Here is an 8,750-nt window from a genome sequence, read left to right as displayed (position 1 = left end):
GGAGGGGGAGGAGGGGGAGGACGGCGCGGGGGGAGGGGGAGGGGGAGGGGGAGAGGGAGAGGGAGAGGAGCATACAGTGAAAGTAAGTCTTCTTTTAAAACTAATTTTAACTGGTAACATAAAATGATATAGATTTATAGAAACTGTGTGATGTTTTGATGCACACATGTGTAATGTTCAAATCAGTATAAACATATCAACAACCTTCCTATAATGATCAGTGTTAATTTGACATAATTTAGAACCTCCTGAGAAATGAATGAGTCTCTGGGCATAACTATGAGGAATTGTCTTGATTAGTCTGATTGAAGTAGGAAGACCTGCTGCCCACTGTGGGTGGCACCATTCCCTGGGTAGGATTCTGGACTGTGTAAATGAAAAAATGGAACTGAGTGGCAGAAAGCTCTCATCCCTCTCTGCTGCTTTGCTGTGGACAAGACGTGACCAGTTGCTCCGAGCTGCTGTTTTGACTTCCCCGTCATGATGGACTACACCATCTGTGAGTTAAAGTCCTTCTCTCTTGAGTTGCTTTTGTCAGAGTGTTTATCACAGAAACAGAAAAAGAAAACAAGAGGCTCTTTAAACATGCCATTTCTTTACAGTAAAAGCATTTCAAATCTTTTTAATTTGTATTATATAACATTTACCATTATGCATGTCTCCCAGTCTTAATTCTTAGGCTCCAGGATTCTCCTCCTTGAGGAAGCTGGGATGATAAGAGATACATGCATGCACAGGTTCGTGTACAAATATGCTTCCCCACTTACAATGGGTAGGGTACCTATAAACCTAAGGTTATCCCAAAATAGAAGCCAAAATACATTTACTATGCCTAACATAGCCAACACCACAGCTTCCTTGAGCCTACCACAAACATGCTTGGAACACATGCATTAGTGTGGGCAAAATCAACGAAAACAAAACACACTTTCCAATTAAGCACTGAGTAGCTTGCGTATCTGGCTGTCATGGTAGCTCACGGACACTGTCCAGGATTCTGAGAATATGATACCACATACTGTTAGCAAGGGAAAAGAATCAAATTAAAAATTGTAAAGTATGGTTTTAACTGCATTCTTAGTGCTTCCATACAGTCAGAAACCCAGAAAGCAGATCACCACACACGGGAGATTCTGCATTTGCTCATGAGACACACTGGGAGTTCAGCTCCAAATCTGCAAATTGCCCCTTTGCCCTCAGCATTTGGAGCTGAGCTTGATGGACAGTTGTGGTTACAGGAGGCCATCACTGAATCTATCCAGCACATCCCCAGCAGCAACATGCACAAGGCTTGCTTTTAGGTTTATTAATAGAAAATACTGTAAATGTCTAGGTAAATCTCCAGAGAGGATCTCTCTCATGCTTCCTACTACGTGAACACTCTATTAGTCAGTCAAGCTACATGTGTGTACTTGGGATTGCAAGATGAGAATGCCATCATAATTAATGCTGATTACAAAAGCAATTAATTTATATTGAAAAAAATAATCCAGCACTTGAAAATAGCAAGTAAACTGCAGAAATTATTGAGAGTTTAAAAGAATATTAAGTCGGATAAATTCAGAAAGAACATTATTATAATCTTTGGAGCCAATATTTGTTAAGCAGTTTTCAATGATCTAAGGCAGAATAATAGAGATTTGATGAAATCATGGGTCTAATATTTGTCAACGGGCTTGATGATTGTCTCACATCCATTACATCAAATGAAATTACTTTTAAGAATTATGTTAATTTTGGGCAGTTTAATTCCATTTAGGTTATGAGTCTTTCAAAAATAAATTGTATTTGGGAATTCATTTTCTGAAAAATTAATTTAAAAATATTGTCAGTTTTTCTACTGCAATACTCCATGAACAGAAAAAAAATTTACTAACATGTATAATATTTGAGACTAAATCACCTTTGATCCAGATGAAAGAATACACAGAGAAACGAGGAAAAGGAAATAGTGTTGCACAGTGTAATGACACTCAGAGTGTGAGGCTTTGGGACTGCCGTCTACCTCAGTTGGAACAGTGCTTACCCAGCATGCACTCAGCCCTGAGGTCAAGCCCAGCATTGAAGAAACCAGGATGTGATGGTACCTGTGGATCATCCTAGTACTCAGGAGGCAGAGGCAGGAAGATCAGAACTTCAAGGTCATCTTTGGCTACAGAGCAAAGTTAAGGAGAGCCTGTGAGACTCTGCAATTTCACTACTGTTTTGAGAGACAGCAGTGTCTGATGATGCAGCTGTAGTCAAGTGACCACTGGGGCCACCCCAAAGCTGACGGCCCTGAGTCTTTGCTTTTGTGACACAGTAACAACCAGCTTAAAGTTTGGCCCTTGTAGATCTTTTTTAAAAAAATAATTGATTTATTTGCATTTTATGTACATTGGAATTCTGCCTCCATGTCTGTCTGTGTGTGGGTGCCAGACCCCTTGGAACTGGAATTACAGACAGTTGTGAGCTGCCATGTGGGTGCTAGGAATTGAACCCAGGTCCTTTAACCACTGAGCCATGTCTCCAGCCCCAACACTTATAGATCTTAATCATAAGGTTGTAAGAAGAATCTCATTCATCAGAGGGAAATTTCAGATTCATTCTTGTATCCCAGAAGCTTTGCTCTGAAATGCCACTGCTTGGCTTTCATCCCGACTTGGACCCAAGGATGGATTTTAACATTTGCCCAGGTGTGTGCTCTGAGCCATGTGCATCCATCTGTCTGTAACGATGCTCGGAGGCTTTCCAATTCCCAGCCACCCTCAGGGTCTTTGTCTCTTCCCTAACCGCTGGCCCACCATTTATTTAACCTGACCCCTAGTAGAAGACACGCAATGTCTTTGAACTTGTGTTACAGTCAGACGATGATGGCAGAGTGAATTGCTCAAAGTCTATGCGTTTTGAATTTTGATAGGCTTGCCTGTTTTGTTGTCTTTTTGTTTTGTTCCGCTCACTGTAATGTCATAGCATGCCTTGTAGTTTGTTTCTAGCCAGTCCTCTTGAAATGATTTTAATACATTTGTGTGTGTGGAAGATGTGAGATGTCTTTGAACTTGTGTTACAGGCAGACCATGAAGCAGGGGTGTGAATACACACACACACACACACACACACACACACACACACACATTAGAGGACAATTTGTAGAAGCTGGTTCTCTCCTTCTACCATGTGGGGTTCCAGGGATCAAACTCAGGTCGTCAGGCTTGGTGGCAGGTGCATTTCCCTGCTGAGCCCTCTTGCCAGGCCCTTTCTCTTCTCAGAGGAGGCTCCATAACTTTAATGGAATGACGACTGAGTGTATGGGAACAAGAATCAACCAAATGGCTGGGTACAAAGCCACAGGCCTACAATCTCAGGTACTCAGGAGGCTGAGGCAGGAGGATTGCAAATGTCAAGAGTGGTCTGGCCAGCTCAGGTAAGTGAGAGGCACTGCCTTAAAATCTTTAAAAAGGATGGGTGAGCTATCTCAGCAGACAGAAGTGCTCCACATGTAAGCTTGCCTACCCGAGTCCGACACCTAGAGCCCACCTACTGAAGGAAGAGATGATTCTTGAAAATTGTCCTCTGACTCCTAAACACACACTGTGGTACAGGCATAGGTAGGGGCACACACCCACTTAATAATCTTAATGTTAGTAATAATGATTAACAATAATAATTTAAGGTAAAACTTACTTGAAAAAAATATAACACGGCTACAGATGTACCCCAATAATAAAGTTCCTGCCTTTCACATACACAGGGTCCCTCCCCTTGGAGAACAGAAAAGGAAGGAAAATCAACTCAGGTTACTTAGTCTCTTCCTTTGATAGCTGATTTGCTAGGTACCTCCCTAGTCAGATGCCCCTAGAGGACCTCACCTCTGCTCCCAATCAAATCTTGTTTTGATGGCCTGCATTCCTTGAGAGTCTGCTTTTCTGGCTGAGACATGACTGGTTGGCAAGGTTTTAATAAAGGTCTTAAGAGCCTGACCTGAAAGGGCGGAGTGGGGCTGGGTCTTTCAGAATATAATTTGGCAAGCAAGCAAACGTTCTGGACAGAATTCCTAGATCCCTGACATGAAGCTGCCTGAGTTAGTACAACCCTCCAACCTCTCAGGCCATGGCTCTCCGAATTCCTGGCTACCTCCCTCTGACACACACTGCCAGCATCACCGACCTGGGCAAGGAGTTAGGTCCCTCCCCAGCTTAACCATTACTTTGTATGTAGAAAAATCTCTAATTCCTAGAGCTTCATTTTAACATCCATCTGGGAACACGGTCTTAAAATGGTGGTGGAAATCTGTCCTTCCACTAGATCTAAGGGTGGGGGTTGAGACAAGAAGCAGAGGAAAGACCAGACTGTTTAGCCATGAGTCTTACACATCCACCCCGGCCACCACCATCCTGCCATGCTGTCACTGGCTCCTGTTCTGTTTCAGCACTGATGCCCATCAGGCCCTCTGCTGTTTTAGTCACTTTTCTATTGCCATGATAAAATACCACACCCAAGGCAACTTATACACAAAAGCATTTAATCTGGCTCACTGGTTCAGAGAGTTGGAGTCCATGAATGAACAGTTGAAAGCTCACATTTTTATCAACCACCACTAGGTAGAAAGAATATTGGCAATAGCAGTTTCTTTTGAAACCTCAAAGCCTAAGACACACCTCCTTCAACAAGGCCATGCCTCCTAATCCTTCCCAAGCAGTTCCTTCACCTCTGGACTGTCTTCAAAAATATGAGCCTATGGGAGCCATTATTCTATTTAAACCATCAGATAAAAAAACAAAGGAAAAAATCTGCCCAGATACAATGAAAACTCCACTCCACAACTCAGGCTGAAGAATGGAGGGAAAACAGGGCAAAGAGGAAGAAGCTGAACCCTCACATTCCAGCCTGTGTTCACCTTAGTAAAGATGGCTGACATGGTTCTGATTCCAGCAGCCCTTGGGAGCATACTGTTTTAAGAATATGCACCAAATGGCTCAGAATTCACTCTTTAGTCCCTTCTTCCTCCATCCAAAAGGCTGCCCAGGAAAATTGTTAACCAGGACAGAAAAAAATCGGTTATGCTTAGGATTCTTACCTTCAAATTTCCTTTGAGAGAACAGAGGAACCTGGTCCTCCTTCCTGCTTACCCCTATGCAGAAGGAAACAGTTCCTGGTGCTGAGGCAAAGCCACTCTCCCAAGCATCTCAGCTCTGTGCCCTGAAGATGCTGTCAGCTTCCAGCCGGCATCATGCCAACTCCTGCTCAGTCCTCTGTGGGACGCAGTGAGGTAGAGCAGTGACTATTTCTTTATTAGCATTATTTTACCCACACATTTTCTAAAATGGCTGAAAAAAATCAGTCATACCCGCTGTGGCTTCTCAGTTGACATGTAGAATTTTTCATTATAGTTTAACCATAATTTCCAGGATATTGTAAATACTGACATTTTAAAAAGTAAAGCTATTCTTTTAAATGTAGCCAACAGACTCTAAAAGGCACAGCATTTTAAAAATATACTGGAAGAATCCATCAACTTCTGAACTTACACTGCTCCCTCTACTCTTCTGGCTAATGCATCATGCTACTTCCCCTTCACATTTTCACCCAAGATAATATGCTTTAAGCTTGAATAACTTGTGTCATATTTTTCCACACCTAGAATATGTATGTGAGCTATAACTTAAAATTTAAACATTTTCCGTGACTATAAGATTTAAATAAAAAATTTATGATTACTGATAACAGACTTTATAGGGGTATTTGAGCTTGTTAAATAAAAAGACAAATTTTAGAGAGTAGGCATTTAAGTTAATGAGGTGGAGACAGAGAGAGAGAGAGAGAGAGAGAGAGAGAGAGAGAGAGAGAGAGAGAGGAGAGAGGAGAGAGAGAATATCACTGAAGCACTCAAACACCTTTAGGCTCAGGATAAACATATGGTGATAACTGTTGCAACCTGAACAGCCCACACAAGGATCTGCAGTTCTCTCTGGAAAGAACAGTGATGCTGAAATCCCAGACAGAGGTTTTTTTGGTTTTGTCTGTTTGTTGTTTCAAGACAGGGTTTCTCTGACTGTCCTGGAACTCTGTAGACCACATTGGCCTCGAACTCACAGAGATCTACCCGCCTCTGCCTCCTGAGTGCTGAGGGATTAAAGGCATGTGCCAACTGATGTTTTTTAATGGAGATTTAAAAAAATGGTGAGGCTGGCAATGTAAATGAGCCTTCAGTCAGGGACTCAGTTCCATGGTGAGGTGCTTGCCTCACACGTGTGAGGACCTGGGTTCACCCCTCAGCACCCAAAATACAGACAAACCAAAGAAAAGAAAAGAGAAAGACTTGAGTCCAAGTAAAATGCATAGTGTCCAATCATTTGGCAGAAGTTCATTAAGATGACAAAACTAGCAGGAAAAAGGAAGAAGAAAGAAGGAGGAGGAGGAAGAGGAGGAAGAAGAGGAAGAGGAAGAGGAGGAGGAGGAGGAGGAGGAGGAGAAGGCGGCAAAATCTTTGGGACCTTTGTGAGGCAAGTGGAACCATGTCACCAGACAGAAAGCTGATAAGGTGAAGCAGACTAAGGAACCCTGGTAATCCTCATAATTAAGAACAGTAGGCGTTTAAATCTGCTCCCCACCTGGTTCCTGTCCTGGAGCATGTGATCACGAAATCCCACTAAAAGGACCATGACAACATGATTACTGGTCAGGTAATATAGAACCCAGAGTTCTCTAGGCTAATGAGGTATCTAGCTAGGCCCTGAATGTCTAGCCAATGAGCTTCCCTTCCGGGGGCATCCTTACCCCTGCCCCCTGCAAAGGGTACTTAGTCTCTGGTCCACACTGAGTAAGTCATATACATTCATTTTCCACCATGAATAAACAGTTTGGACAAGCAAACTGTCTTCTCCATCAAAGACCTGGGTGGAAGGAGGGGAAGGGGGGGGGCTTCCTCATACCAAGCTATGTCTAAGTCTCCTGCAGAAGGCCCCTCCCCACTCACCCTGAGCTAAGCCATATCCCCCTGCCCCAGCTCATCTCAGCCCTCTCCCCTCCCTGTTCTCAACCCAAGTGCGCCCAGGAGTGTGAGAACCACAGCCTCAGTCCCAGAGAAGCACAGGCTGGGGCCCCTATCTTAGTCTATGTTCAGCCTCCCCTGAGGGATGTGTCCCATGAACCCAGCACCCTGATGGTGGAACATAGCCTAGCACCTCTGTGTTTCATCTCCCTGAACTGTGTTCGGACACCCCAGCAGTGAGGTGGAACATACAGTCCTTGGGTTAGGCAAAGAGCTAACGTGGTACCAAAAGCACAAATTCAGTATTGACAAACAGATGTAAACAAACACACTTGGATGAGTACAATGGTCAGCTGGTAAAGGTACTTGCTACATGAGCCTGGTGACCCCCAAGCCCAGCTAAGGGTAAATGGTGAGAATCTGCTACATGTGTGCACAAGTGCCTGCACACATCCAATACACTCCAAAAAATAATAATAATAAAGGTAATACACAGTCTAGGAGAAAATATCTGCAAATCCAGAATACATAACTATTAAGATCCAAATATGAAACAAAGAACATAATAAAACACGAGGAAAAGATTCGAAGACTCTTTTTTAAATAATGTTTTACAATATATTTGGACCATATTCTTTCCCGTACCCCAGCCCCAGCTTCTTCACAAAACTTTATGTTCTCTCTCTCTCTCCCTCTCCAAAGCACCCCAAAATGAAAATCAAAACAAATAAATAAAAATAGTACAGAAAAAAGATAAGAAATAAAATTCTACAAAAAAACAAGACCAAAAACAACAAAAACAAATGTCTTACTTAGTTAGGGTTTTACTGCTGTGAACAGACACCATGACCAAGGCAACTCTTACAAGGACAACATTTAATTGGGGCTGGCTTACAGGTTCAGAGGTCAGTCCATTATCATCAAGGTAGGAACATGGCAGCATCCAGGCAGGCATGGTGCAGGAGGAGCTGAGAGTTTCACATCTTCATCTGAAGGCTGCTAGCAGGATACTGGCTCCCAGGCAGTTAGGATGAGGGTCCTTCTTTTTTTTTTTTTTTTAAAGATTTATCTATTTATTTTATGTATATGACCACACCGTCCTTGACATACCAGAAGAGGGCATCGGATGCCATTATAGATGGTTGTGAGCCACTATATGGTTGCTGGGAATTGAACTCATGACCTTTGTAAGAGCAGCCAGTGCTCTTAACTGCTGAGTCGTCTCTCCAGCCCCTGTAGAAGTAGAGTCTTAAAGCTCACACCTACAGTTTCACACCTACTCTAACAAGCCCACACTTCCTAATAGTGCCACTCCCTGGGCCAAGAATATACAATCTGTCACAGCAACAAACTAAACCCAGAGACTTTTCACCAAGGAGATGGCGTCTGATAATAAGTGCATGGAGGGGTGATGGTGGTCGTGAGAAATGCAAGCTGAACTACAAGGATCATGGCTTCCTGTCAAAACTGCTAAAAGGAAAAAGGCCTGGGCTGAGTGTGGACTTGCTCCCCAGCACTGCAAAAACAAAACATAAACTCCCCGCGGTGAGCACAGTGAGGATGCTGATGTGACTCTCCCACACTGCAGGTGAAAATGACATTGTTACAGGATCATAGGGCAAAGGCCTCAGCTTCTGGTGTCCAAAGGTCTAAGTTCTTCCAACTGTCCTAAGATACTAATCCAAAGAGGCCCAAACAACCAGAGCAGCAAGCAGTGGAGAAGACAGGAAGAGAGCTTGCAGCTGTGTGGGAAGACAAGAGCACCGCACCGGTACCCAGC

Source organism: Grammomys surdaster, unplaced genomic scaffold (genome assembly GCF_004785775.1).
Source record: "Grammomys surdaster isolate TR1022 unplaced genomic scaffold, NIH_TR_1.0 125889, whole genome shotgun sequence".
Classification (NCBI taxonomy): domain Eukaryota; kingdom Metazoa; phylum Chordata; class Mammalia; order Rodentia; family Muridae; genus Grammomys; species Grammomys surdaster.
Note: the sequence above shows the minus strand (reverse complement) of the source record.